Consider the following 13,278-nt stretch of genomic DNA (forward strand, 5'->3'; position numbering starts at 1 on the left):
GATGCCATGTCAGGTTTCCTACTGTGCAGCCAGTCCGTGAGTACTGTATCCTCGCCAGGGTCTGTACACACATTTAACGCATGCATGTGCGCAGGCACATGAACACAACGCATACGTACAATGTACCCACACATACCACACACATGCACTACACTTCCTGTCTTGAACACATACACTTATACAGACACATGGTGGTAAGGGTAATCAGTGCAGTCAGTCACTGTGAACGCACGAACACAGAGCATGATCAATTATAGCTGTAATGGTGGGTGCCTGCGACACCCACAGAATGGGTATGTCAAGACCAAAGGCGCACGTTATTAGCCTAACCCCCCGCCACGAGCTCAGATGTTGCATACACATAGCTGTGTTTTATTATTCTAAAATGTTACACTATGTGCCATGCTATTCCATGCTGTATGTTGTTTGTATTCTTGAATGCCAAGGCGTTTCTTGCGTTTCCACACTTCAATGTCTCGCTGTATAGATGGATTACGGTAGTGGAGGTGGCTTGAGCTGTTAATGTAGGCAATCTGTTCCGTTTTCACTGTCTCTCATAGTTTGGAGACTCACTCCAACACAGCTATTTTTGGGACATTATCCTTATTCTTACAGTGGGAGCTGAGAGGAAAAATCCCCCATTCCCATAACCAGCACCTGAGGATAGTAGGGGACTATTGTGTTTGACCAAGCCTAATGGCCAAGAGAGAGCTGGGTTGGACCTGGGGGTGAGGCAAAGGCTCACTGGTAATAGACCATAGATTGACGCCCCACTGGCCCAAAGCACTCTGGAGAAAGAGAACTGTGGTCAGAGTGGCGCTGTGGGTATTCTGGTTGCCCGTTCCAACACTACTTACAATGCATCCTTCCTGACTCCCAGTCCCTACCTCAAAGTAATCATTGATTAGGCTGGATTGGTTAAAGCTATGATGTGGAACCGTTGATTTCTCCAATCTCATTAGATCAGTGATCACTTCAAGGAAGGGAAGAAGCTAGAATGACCAATCTAATGTTCCTAGCCACAACCCAGTCTTTATGATCGTTCGATTCAGCAGCAATTTGCTCTCATTGTGGAAGGGCAATTCCACGATAACGGAATTTGTATTTGTATTTATTATGGATCCCTATTAGCCAAGGCAGCAGCTATATCACATTAAATCAAATTGTATCGGTCACATACGTGATTAGCAGATGTTATTGCGGGTGTAGCAAAATGCTTGTGCTTCTAGCTCCGACAGTGCAGTAATATCTAACAAATTACACAACATATACCCAATACACACATGTAAGTAGGAATGAATTAAGACTATATACGTATGACCGAGCATTTTTTTTATTTATTTAAAAAAAAAAAATTTATTTTAGAGAGGACTGGATTAAGATATAGTAGAGAATACAGTACATACATGTCAGATGAGTAATGCAAAATATATTCACATTATTAAGTGAAAGAGAGACCGTGGAATAGTATAGAAAACGGTATATATCCATATGAGATGAGTAATGCCAGATATGTAAACATTATTAAAGTGACTTGTGTTCCATTCCTTAAAGTGGCCAGTGATTTCTAGTCTATGCCTATAGGCAGCAGCCTCTAATGTGCTAGTGATGGGTGTTTAACAGTCTGATGGCCTTGTGATAGAAGTTGTTTTTCAGTCTCTCGGTCCCAGCTTTGATGCACCTGTACTGACCTCGCCTTCTGGATGATAGCGGGGTGAACAGGCAGTGGCTCGGGTGGTTGATATCCTTGATGATACTTTTGACCTTCCTGTGACACCGGATGCTGTAGGTGTCCTGGAGGGCGGGTCGTTTGCCCCCGGTAATGCATTGGGCAGACCGCACCATCCTGTGCAGAGCCTTGCGGTTGTGGGAGGTGATACAGTCCGACAGTATGCTCTCAGTTGTGCATCTGTAAAAGTTTGTGAGGGTTTTAGGTGACAAAACAAATTTCATCCTCCTGTGGTTTAAGAGGCTCTGTTGCGCCTTCTTCACCACACTGTCTGTGTGGGTGGTCTATTTCAGTTTGTCAGTGATGTGTACGCCAAGGAACTTGAAGCTTTCCACCTTCTCAACTGCGGTCCCATCGATGTAGATAGGCGGAGGCACCCTCTGCTGTTTCCTGAAGTCCACGATTATCACCTTTGTTTTATTGACGTTGAGTGAGCGGTTATTTTCCAGGCACCACAACCCCAAAGCCCTTACCTCTCGTCATCATTGGTAATTAGCCTCTTGAGTGTAGGGGGCAGTATTTTGATGTTTGGATGAAAAACGTACCCAAATGAAACTGCCTATTTCTCAGGCCCAGAATCTAGAATATGCATATATGCATATGTCAGATTAGGATAGAAAACACTCTAAAGTTTCTAAAACTGTCAAAATATTGTCTGTGTGTATAACAGAACTGATATTGCAGGCGAAAACCTGAGGAAAATCCACATGGTGTGAACAGTCTTTAGACATAGTTTCAGGCTTTTATTTTGAAAAATGAGCGAGAAAGATCACATTGCGTCATTGGAAGGCTTGCTGCCAGCAGCGTTTTGCATGCACAACAGCTTGGAGCAATGTTCTCTCTCTCCCCTATTGAAGAAGCTACAGTCCGGTTGAAATATTATCGATTATATATTATAAAAACAACCTGAGGATTGATTATAAAAAACGTTTGACATGTTTCTACGAACTTTACGGATACTATTTCGAATTTTCGTCTGCCCCGTCGTGACCGCTCGAGCCTGTTGATTTCTGCACATAACGCGCCAACCAAATGGAGGTATTTTGGATGTAAAAATAATCTTTATGGAACAAAATTAACATTTATTGTGTAACTGGGCGTCTCGTGACAAACATCCGAAGATCATCAAGGTAAGCGATTCATTTTTATTGCTTTTCTGACTTCCGTGACCAATCTACTTTGCTGCTAGCTGTTTGTAATGTTTTGTCTGCTGAGAGAGATGTCCTTACATAAACGCTTGGTATGCTTTTGCCGAAAAGCTTTTTTTTTTTTTTAAATCTGACACGCCAGGTGGATTAACAACAAGCTAAGCTGTGTTTTGCTATATTGCACTTGTGATTTCATGAACATTAAATATTATTATTAGTATTGAATTTGGCGCTCTGCAATTCAGCGGATATTGACGAAAATGATCCCGCTAACGGGATGGGTGCATCAAGAAGTTAAGCCTACTGCTGTTGTGTCATTTGCAAAGTTGATGATTGAGTTGGCGGCATGCTTGGCCACACAACAATGGGTGAATAGGGAGTACAGGAGGGGGCTGAGCACGCACCCTTGTGGGGCCCCAGTGTTGAGGATCAACGGAGTGGAGGTAATGTTTCCTACATTCACCACCAGGGGGCGTCCTGTCAGGAAGTCCACGACCCAGTTGCACAGGGCGGGGTTCAGACCCAGGGCCTCAAGCTTAATGATGAGCTTGGAGGGTAGTATGGTGTTGATTGCTGAGGTATAGTCAATAAACAGCATACTTCCATAGGTATTCCTCTTGTCCAGAAGGGATAGGGCAGTGTGCAAAGTGATGGCAATTGCATTGTCTGTGGATCTATTGGGGCAGTAAGCAAATTCAAGTGGGTCTAGGGTGGCAGGTAAGGTAGAGGTGATATGATCCTTGACTAGTCTCTCAAAGCACTTCATGATGACGAAGGGGAGTGCTACGGGCGATAGTCATTAAGTTCAGTTACCTTTTCCCTCTTGGGTACAGGAACAATGGTGGCCATCTTGAAGCATGTTGGGACAGCATAGGTAGAGATTGAATATGCCTGTAAATACGCCAGCCAACTGGTCTTCGCATGCTCTTAGGACATGGCTAGGGATGCCGTCTGGGCATTACATTTCACAACAGAGTTCACAACACATTAAGTGTGTACCTCAAGCCTCTACTCTTCTACCACATATATACAACACAAAATCCAACTGTACCTGTGTTTATAGTGCATACGTTATCGTGTGTGCGTGTGTCTGTGCATGTGTGTGCGTGTGTCTGTGCATGTGTGTGCGTGTGTCTGTGCATGTGTGTGCGTGTGTCTGTGCATGTGTGTGCGTGTGTCTGTGCATGTGTGTGCGTGTGTCTGTGCATGTGTGTGCGTGTGTCTGTGCATGTGTGTGCGTGTGTCTGTGCATGTGTGTGCGTGTGTCTGTGCATGTGTGTGCGTGTGTCTGTGCATGTGTGTGCGTGTGTCTGTGCATGTGTGTGCGTGTGTCTGTGCATGTGTGTGCGTGTGTCTGTGCATGTGTGTGCGTCCCTTCACAGTCCCCACTGTTCCATAAGGTGTATGTTTATCCGTTTAAATCTGATTTTACTGCTTGTATGAGTTACTTGATGTGGAATAGATTTCCATGTAGTCCTGGCTCTATGTAGTACTGTGTGGCCCTCAATAGTGTGTTCTGGACTCTGAAGAGACCTCTGGTGGCATGTATTGTGGGGTATGCATGTCTGAGCTGTGTGCGAGTAGTTTAAACTTCTTAAGGTATAGGGGGCAGCATTTTCACTTTTGGATAAATAGCGTGCCCAATTTCAACTTCCTGCTACTCATGCCAAGAATATAAGATATGCATATTATTAGTATATTTGGATAGAAAACACTGACATTTCTAATACTGTTTGAATCATGTCTGTGAGTATAACTAAGTTTACTAAGGGTTGGTAACAGGCTGATTGGTTTGAGCTCTTCTTGGGTAGTGGAATGACTTTGGCTTCCCTCCAGGCCTGAGGTTACACACGGCAAATAGGAGTGGCAATATTGTGCACTATCATCCTCAATAATTTCCACCAATGTTGTCAGACCCAGGTGGCTTGTCATTGTTGCTAGACAACAATATATATTTTTATGGAATTCAAAATTACAATAGTCTTTCATCATTTGGTCAGTTATGCATGGATGTATATACGTTCAGAATGTGTTGTTGGCATGTCATGCCTAAATTAGCTAATCTTGCCAAAGATAGAGCCGAGTTAACCATTTTGCCAAAAATGCAATTTAAGGTACTCCAAAACTTTTATCTATCTTTCTTTATATAATTTATATTTGTTTCAATGTGCAGTTAGATACATATTGTATGACCTCTTATACACTATATTATGCCCAGCCTTTGGAACTTTTCCTAGATATGGCTACTTCAGTCATGGCCAAAAGTTTTGAGGATGACACAAATATTAAATTTCACGAAGTCTGCTGCCTCAGTGTCTTTAGATATTTTTGTCAGATGTTACTATGGAATACTGACGTGTAATTACAAACATGTCATAAGTGTCAAATGCTTTTATTGACAATTACATGAAGTTGATGCAAAAAGTCAATATTTGCAGTGTTGACCCTTCTTTTTCAAGAACTCTGCAATCTGCCCTGGTATGCTGTCAATTAACTTCTGGGCCACATCCTGACTGATGGCAGCCCATCCTTGCATAATCCATGCTTGGAGTTTGTCAGAATTTGTGGGTTTTTGTTTGTCCACCCGCATCTTGATGATTGACCACAAGTTCTCAATGGGATTAAGGTCTATCGATGTTTTGTTCCCCGATCCACTTAGTTATCAATTTTGCCTTATGGCAAGGTGCTCCATCATGCTGGAAAAGGCATTGGTCGTCACCAAACTGTTCCTGGATGGTTGGGAGAAGTTACTCTCAGAGGATGTGTTGGTACCATTCTTTATTCATGGCTGTGTTCTTAGGTAAAATTGTGAAAGAAGAAACCCCACACATGAATGGTCTCAGGATGCTTTACTGTTGGCATGACACAGGACAGATGGTAGCGCACACCTCACCTCATATTTTTTCCGGATGCCCCAAACAATAGGAAAGGGGATTCATCAGAGAAAATGCACATTTGGGTATTATTCTACAGACTGGCTATTATTTTAAAGAGCTCCGCCCCCAAACAAATCCACATTTGGTTTGTTTGAACCAGACCAAATCTGAAACGATCATTGATGCCTATCTTTCACAAGTTTGGACAGTACAACACAGTACAATACAGTACTCTACTTTTCTTTACTGGACTGTACACTACTGTACTGAACTCTACTGTGCTTTGCAAACTTGTGAAACATAGATGTCTATGATTCGTTCAGATTTTGTCTGGCCAGGGCGACTGACCAAAATTCAGCTACTTTTCAATGTCCGATGTCGGTCGGTGCTCAGTGGGTTAGGATGTTTGTTAATAAAGTAAATGGAAAGAGGTTTAGTTATAGGTGTCAGTAAGAGCCGGGGAAGAGAGAGCAGGAGAGAAAGAGACAGACAGACACACACACACACACACACAGGTTTTCCAGACTGTTTTCACACTCTTGCTTTGACCACCAAATGAGAGAAAAACATCAGCTGAACATAACAGTACGCCAGTGGAAGGGAGGACAGTAGCAGGTGACCCAACTGTGGTTTGTGACTGCTATGATTTCCCATTGCAGCCAATTCAATTGCAATAATTCCGTTACAGCTTTTTCTGTAATTCTGTTACCGATTTGATAACAGTTATGAGTTTTAATCACGTATTCATTCATAAACAATCTTGATATTAGTAAACACATTAACTAATAGGTAGGTCTACCTTTACTTGTTAAATCTGTGACGAATCTCTTACGAGGGAGAGAAATTATAAAATAGGCACAAGGAAAGGTTTCTTAAACTTACAGAAGGCAAATCATTTCTCAGACTAAATGTAAGTATTGATATTAGTTGGCAGGGGTCTTTACTTCAACATAATTGTGTTTGGATGTATTTCTAATACCTTTTTAAGACTTTTTCTGGTAGATGTTTTCTAAGACCCCTTTTCCATCTGTTTGACCAAAATCAAAGCCTTTGCTTATTCCTAATGCCTTAATTTCTCAAACATATAGTCGTAGCTTTCATTTGAAACCCAATTTGACATACTTCTGTAGACTTCACATGTTGGTGCCCATTGGTCCTTTCAGATGGAAATGCCCAAAAGCATTGGCACTGGCAAGTGACTTGCATGTTAGCTCCAGACCTATAATATCTGCAATTCAAAACTCTTTCTTCAGCAATCATTTTATTTCAGAGATGTGGTTGAATACTCCCTTGCACATCTTTTGTACAGTAGCTTGTTGGTCTGTCTTTTCCTTTTTAGTTTCTTTGTCAAAAACAAACATTTGTGACAAAGGTATCTTAAAAAAAAGGATCTCAGGGAATTCGACCAAAGTTCTTAATTGGTACAAAATATATAGAATGCTGTACACACTACAATTACTTAGGTTTAAAAATAAGCTCAACGAGGCACCTTAATGAGGCAGTGAATGAGCTGAGAGAGAAAGCACTCTACACCATTAAAGCACTCTACGCCATTAAAGCACTCTACGCCATTAAAAAGCTAATTGAAATTGAAATACCTATTAAAATTAGGCTAAAACTAATTGAATATGTCATTGAACCAATTGCACTTTATTGCAGCGAGGTGTGGGGTCCACTTGCAAAACAAGATTTCATCAAATGGGACAAACACCCAATTGAAACCCTGCATGCAGAGTTCTGTAAGAATCTCCTACAAGTCCAGAGGAAAACTACAAACAATGCATGCAGGGCAGAATTAGGGCAATATCCACTAATAATAAAAACTCAAAAAAGAGCAATTAAGTTTTGGAAACATCTAAAATACAATGACCCCCTCTCATATCATTACCAAGCCCTGCAATGCCAAGAGCTGAGCAAAGAAAAGAGTCCCCTCATCCAGCTGGTCCTGGGGCGGAGTTCACAAACCTGTTCTACTAACAATTCCATGCAATTCATCCATTAAACAGTATACAGCCTATAATGCACTGTACTACAGTATCCATTCTCAGACTTTCTCCTTCCCACCTTCAACAACCTGTTTGCTCTCTGAACTGGCTTATATTGGTTGTGTCGCATCATTTGAAACAGGTTAAATCAATTTTGAGTGGTTGTGTTCAATCAATGACATATGTTCTCTATTTGTATTTGATTGTTGCCACTTGTGTTTACCAGTATGGATGACATGTACATTAGAGTGCAGAATGTGTTTTGAGAATGAGAATGTCTTTAGAGTTTTGCTGAAAAGTCTAAGTGAGATCTGCAAATTGTGTTTTATCATATGAAATGGTTTAAGGTATTGACAACAGACTGCATAATTAGCTAAATGAGTCCAGGCAACTGAGAACTTTGTTCAGCCAATGGGTTTAAGTGTTTTAGCAATTGAGAAAAACTGTAACAGTACTGACTGCTCAATAGATTTTGACTGGTTGCAGGTTCATATCAAGAAAGAACAAGAATTACAGTATCACAGAGACAAAGGACAAGTTTGTGAGATTTAATTTAAACATTTTATTTTACCTTTATTTAACCAGGCAAGTCAGTTAAGAACACATTCTTATTTTCAATGACGGCCTGGGAACAGTGGGTTAACTGCCTGTTCAGGGGCAGAATGACAGATTTGTACCTTGTCAGCTCGGGGGTTTGAACTCGCAACCTTCCGGTTACTAGTCCAATGCTCTAACCACTAGGCTACACTGATAGGGGTACAAGGTGGAGGAAGAACAAAAAACAAAATTGCAAAGAGCAAAGCAGAGTAGTAATTTCTGATAAATTTTGAGCTACTATGATCGAAAATGTTTTCGTTAATCAAAAGACAATGACGGAAAAAGATGAATATTTTTTTAGATAAAAAATGTACTTCTCCCTGAGAATTGTATGTTTTGAACAATGTGTTTTCTATTTTCCAGTGTATTGTTAACTGACTACTTGAGAGTGTATATCATTTTGATCACTTTGTTTATGATTTGAGAGCAGTGTTTGATTTTGAACACAGGTAAAACTGTTTTGAGGCGAATGTTTCATTTTGCAAGAGGAGTCAGAGGTTATGTAAATAGTGCTTGAAGATGACGTTTTGTGTTTAATGTTTTCAGGAAATGGAGCAAGGTTTCAGAAATTGTGTTTTAGCAATTGAGAAAAACTATATCAGCAGAGGTCCAGTTTCCTGGAGGACCAGGGATCTTTGTGATGTCTCCACCCCCACACAGAGCTCTCACTCACTTACGAGATACAAGGCATGTGCCAGGCACAGGCATACAAACCACGAACACAAACATAATGAATGAAACAAACAAACACACACACACACACACACGTGGTGTGTGAACATGCACACTGAAAAAATGCATGACTTAATCTGCATTGAAGTACAGTATGTGCAACATACAGTTCATGTTTGTACAGAACATCCATAACACAGTCTCCTACTATACACACAATGTATTGCTCCTTGACCCTGTAAAGAGCATGCCTTTTCAGGAGTCAGCATTGTTTGTGGCCAGCTGGCTCAGTAAAACAATCATTCGAGGGAATATTCCATCCTGTGCCAGAGATGATTAGATTCATGCCATTAAAGTGGTGCATTACATAAACCCTCAGCCTGATGTTTGCTAGCTTGGGGGCTTAGGGCCGGTGCTGCGCTATGAATTAAGTGGAGTGGACACAGTAAAACACAGGAGAGGACTTGAGTCAATGAGTAGAATAGAGACTAAGTTACCTTGTTGAACCACTGGGGTCTATCTGTAAGTGAAACACAGTCTGAGCTGCTTGAGCTGGGAAAACATGACTAAATTACTTACAAATATATATTTTAATGTAAAAGATTTCTAGAATTATGACTTTGCTGTTAATCTAATGGAAGGACACAGAGTAAAATGTCATAGCAACATGATCTCATACACATACATTATGCTGTACCAAAGTGATTGGAATAAGGAGTGTTCTCCTCCTGGTCCTCCAATGTTTGGAGTGTGCCTGTTTGCTTTGTGTCTGTTCATCACTAAAAGGGTGGCAGAAAAGGCAAGTGTAACTACTGACTCAGTGTGCCAAACCCCAGTCAGCACACTGACCTTCTCCTAATTCCCTGGTATTACTGTATTCGTGTGTTGGTGTGTGTAGTCTGGAGTGCTGCCATGGCTGGTCTGCCTCTGTCTTAGGATGAGGATATCATATTACACAGACACACACATTTATGTACGTACTCTATCCACAATATCTCTATCATTATATTTTATTTTGCATCTGGGATGTAAAAAGCAATCAATTCTAACATTGTCAAAGTGCCCATCTTAATAAACATATTATAAATAATTACACGCAGACATGTGCCTTGTTTCTTGTACAGACATAGCAGTTGATTTCATTTAAGGACAGACTCAAAGTAATAAAGATTCAATAGAAAAGGGAGCTAGTGAACATGGCACAGGTGCAAGCGCTTAGTAAATCTAGGCCCATGTTTGATGGACTCTAATGTAAACAAATACAATTCAATGCTTCGTTAGGCACATAAGAGTCCTGTGGGAATTCATTCTGAAAAGGACAGTACTGTATGGAAACTGTATACACAGACCATTATAGCGTCTAGTCTCACCCGGCCTTGGTACGAGTGAGTAAGTGAGATTTCTCTGAGAGTAGACAATGACATGGTATCTCTATACACTTGAACAGGGAGTGTCATAATTGCCTATGTTCCAAATACACTGACAATTCCCATAGTAAACCCAGATCTGAAAGCACTAGATAGGTGAAGGCCATATGGAGAAAATACTTGCTCTCAGATTCTGCCAAATCCAGTCCTCTCAAATCTGTGGGATTTGGAGTCGGGAGTCGAGGACAGGGATTTATTGAAGTGTGTTTGAATATACTGTGGCAACTATCTCACGTCATTTCCTAAAGCCGCATGCACATCTGCCCCTCCCCATGCCAGCTACCCTATCCCTCTACCCCAACCCCCAGCCCTGGCAGTACAGATTTCCCCTGATTCATGTCAATGTATTGGACTATTCCCACGAGGACCGGTACAGATTTTTTTTTTGAAAATGTGTGCACTCACTACTGTAAGTTGCTCTGGATAAGAGCGTCTGAAAAATTACAAAAAAAGTGTCTTGACTACAGACTCTACACTTAACAGCAGTCATGTTCATTCTGTGGGTGTGTTTCTTCCTTTTCCTTCATTGTAATGTGGAAGTAATACATCCCTGGTGGGCATATTGTTTACTGCCTTACACCATGTTTACACATAGGCATGCGGGGCGGTGCTTTTTTGGGGTATAGATGTGGAACATGTTTATTGTATTGTCAGTGTGTAAGCGTTGCTGTCTGGTGTACAGAGTTGTGCCTTTTTTTGGAACCCAGGACTCCCTGGAAAACAGTGGCAATTGTGTGTATTTGGAACATAGGCAATTCTGACACTCCCTGTTCAAGTATATAGAGATACCATGTCATTGTCTACTCTCAGAAAAATCTCACTTACTCACTCGTACCAAGGCCGGGTGAGACTAGGCGCTATAATGGTCTGTATATACAGTTCCCATACAGTACTGTCCTTCTTAGAGTGAACTCTCACAGGACTATCCTGGCTAAATAAATACATAGAAAGATGCTTGGCCTCCCAGAAGGTAGGCTGACCTCCCAGAATGTAGGCTGACCTCCAACTGCTGTCCTTGGTGTGCTGACAGCAAAGCTAGAGTGGATGAAGCAGTTAGAAGTGTGAGAGGAAGAGAGATTGTTCCAGGATGGATGGATGACTTGAAGTATTGTGAAGGTCACATCTATGAGAGTCTGTGGTACTGTAGTTCACCCCAGACACGATGTCCACTCCATCTGCTCCACTGCTGATTAATCACATGGGTCTGATTGTGGTAGGCATCTGGGGGTGAGAGGTTTGGCTGGCGTTCAGTCTTCATAAAATCCTGTGGCCTGTGATCTGCTGAGACATCCCTCTCACCCAAACATGGGTTATTTATCCGTACTTGGCAGAGAGGTGAATGGGGCTGGGTAGGGTGAAGATCCACAGCTGATGATGACTGAGTTTCTCTATATATTGGATGGTTGATAAGGATAAATGTCACTTCCATAGCTATAATCTGTGCTATAATCATTACCCTGACCACTGATAATATCAGGGCTTCAGCTTAGTCCTCGACAGAGAGGCTGGTAATGAAAAGGTCATGTTGAACTCTGAACCTTGACCCCATTCAGGGTAATTACTACAGGGCTTTGTGGAGTTGTCTGTGACATGGTGACCATGGTAACAGTAACTTGGGGCAGCGGTGGGATGGGACAGATGGGGAGGAGGTCCAGGGGTGGGTTGGTAGACGTGTCTTTAGACATTAGTGTTTCACTTCTCTCAGATATCAAAAGCTGAAAAAAATGTGTAGAGGACAAAGGAGAGAGACCACATGAAGGGAGCATTGATAATACATTTTAATTCAGAACAGTATCATGTTCCTTGGCAAAATGATGGCAGAATGGTTGGCTACCCTCCCCTCAACATGTTGTGAGTGTGTGATAAAGACTTTGATAAATGACTGATTTGATGGACCAGTGTGTTATTGTAAAACATGTGCTTCCATTTATCAGACGCCATTGGGTTATAGTCACTAGCCTACATCAGAGATAGGACCTTGGTCTGCACTCTGCATAAAAGTTTCATTATGACTATACTGACTCGTGTCATCTCGTCTGTGTCACATCACTTATACAGACAGCCCAATTCTGGTCTTTTCCACTGATTGGACTTTGACCAATCAGATCAGCTCTTTTGCCCATAATTGGGCAAAGATCAGAATAGGACTGCATGTGTAAATGCAGCCTTTCTCTATCCTCCCAGTTAGACCTGCTCTCTTATCTATCTGCTCCTACCAGCCTGTGTATTTTGCTCGGGAAGGTCAATATACATTTACACAAGTGCCCAGTGCAGAATTACTGTGGCAACATCAGCCCAAACTAATTTCCTATCTATCTTTGAACATCTTTATTACTCCATAATTTATTTATAGCCTATCAGTCCTGTTGCCGTGTGGCGAGTGTAACACTGTGCATCTGTTTGCAGCATTATCAGGGATAATGCCTTTTTGCCATACAGCGATTGCACCACTAATTAATTTTAATGCAAAAAAACATCCCTGTTGTTATTGTCAGCTGAGACTGGGAGACCCCAGTTTTTAAAACTTCGGTGAGGGCTGTAATTCACACCTAAGGTGGCCATTCTTTTTGCCTTAAATGCTCGGTGAAGTATGCAAATAAAGATGTGTATGGTAAAAAGGGCTTGATATCGAATCATGAAATATGTCATTGGTAATGTGAGGACTTAGATATGAGTGTTGGGACAGGGGCTGCATAAGGCATTTAAATGATTTGTATGCTGAGGATGTTAGAGAACACTGGGTTTAAACCAGAGTTCATGTTTCAGTTTAGCACTGAAACATGACAGTTTTCTTGCACTGTACCCAATGATTTAGGAAAGCTTACTTGATACGTCAATGTCCTG

The 13,278-nt window shown here is 41.5% G+C and overlaps 1 protein-coding gene across 4 annotated transcripts in view; it reads left to right on the forward strand.

Moving 5' to 3' along the window:
* cadpsa (Ca2+-dependent activator protein for secretion a) overlaps positions 1-13,278 on the forward strand; it is a 155,013-nt gene that overhangs the window by 12,284 nt on the left and 129,451 nt on the right. The window lies entirely within an intron of this gene.

Source organism: Oncorhynchus keta, chromosome 10 (assembly GCF_023373465.1).
Source record: "Oncorhynchus keta strain PuntledgeMale-10-30-2019 chromosome 10, Oket_V2, whole genome shotgun sequence".
Classification (NCBI taxonomy): Eukaryota; Metazoa; Chordata; class Actinopteri; order Salmoniformes; family Salmonidae; genus Oncorhynchus; species Oncorhynchus keta.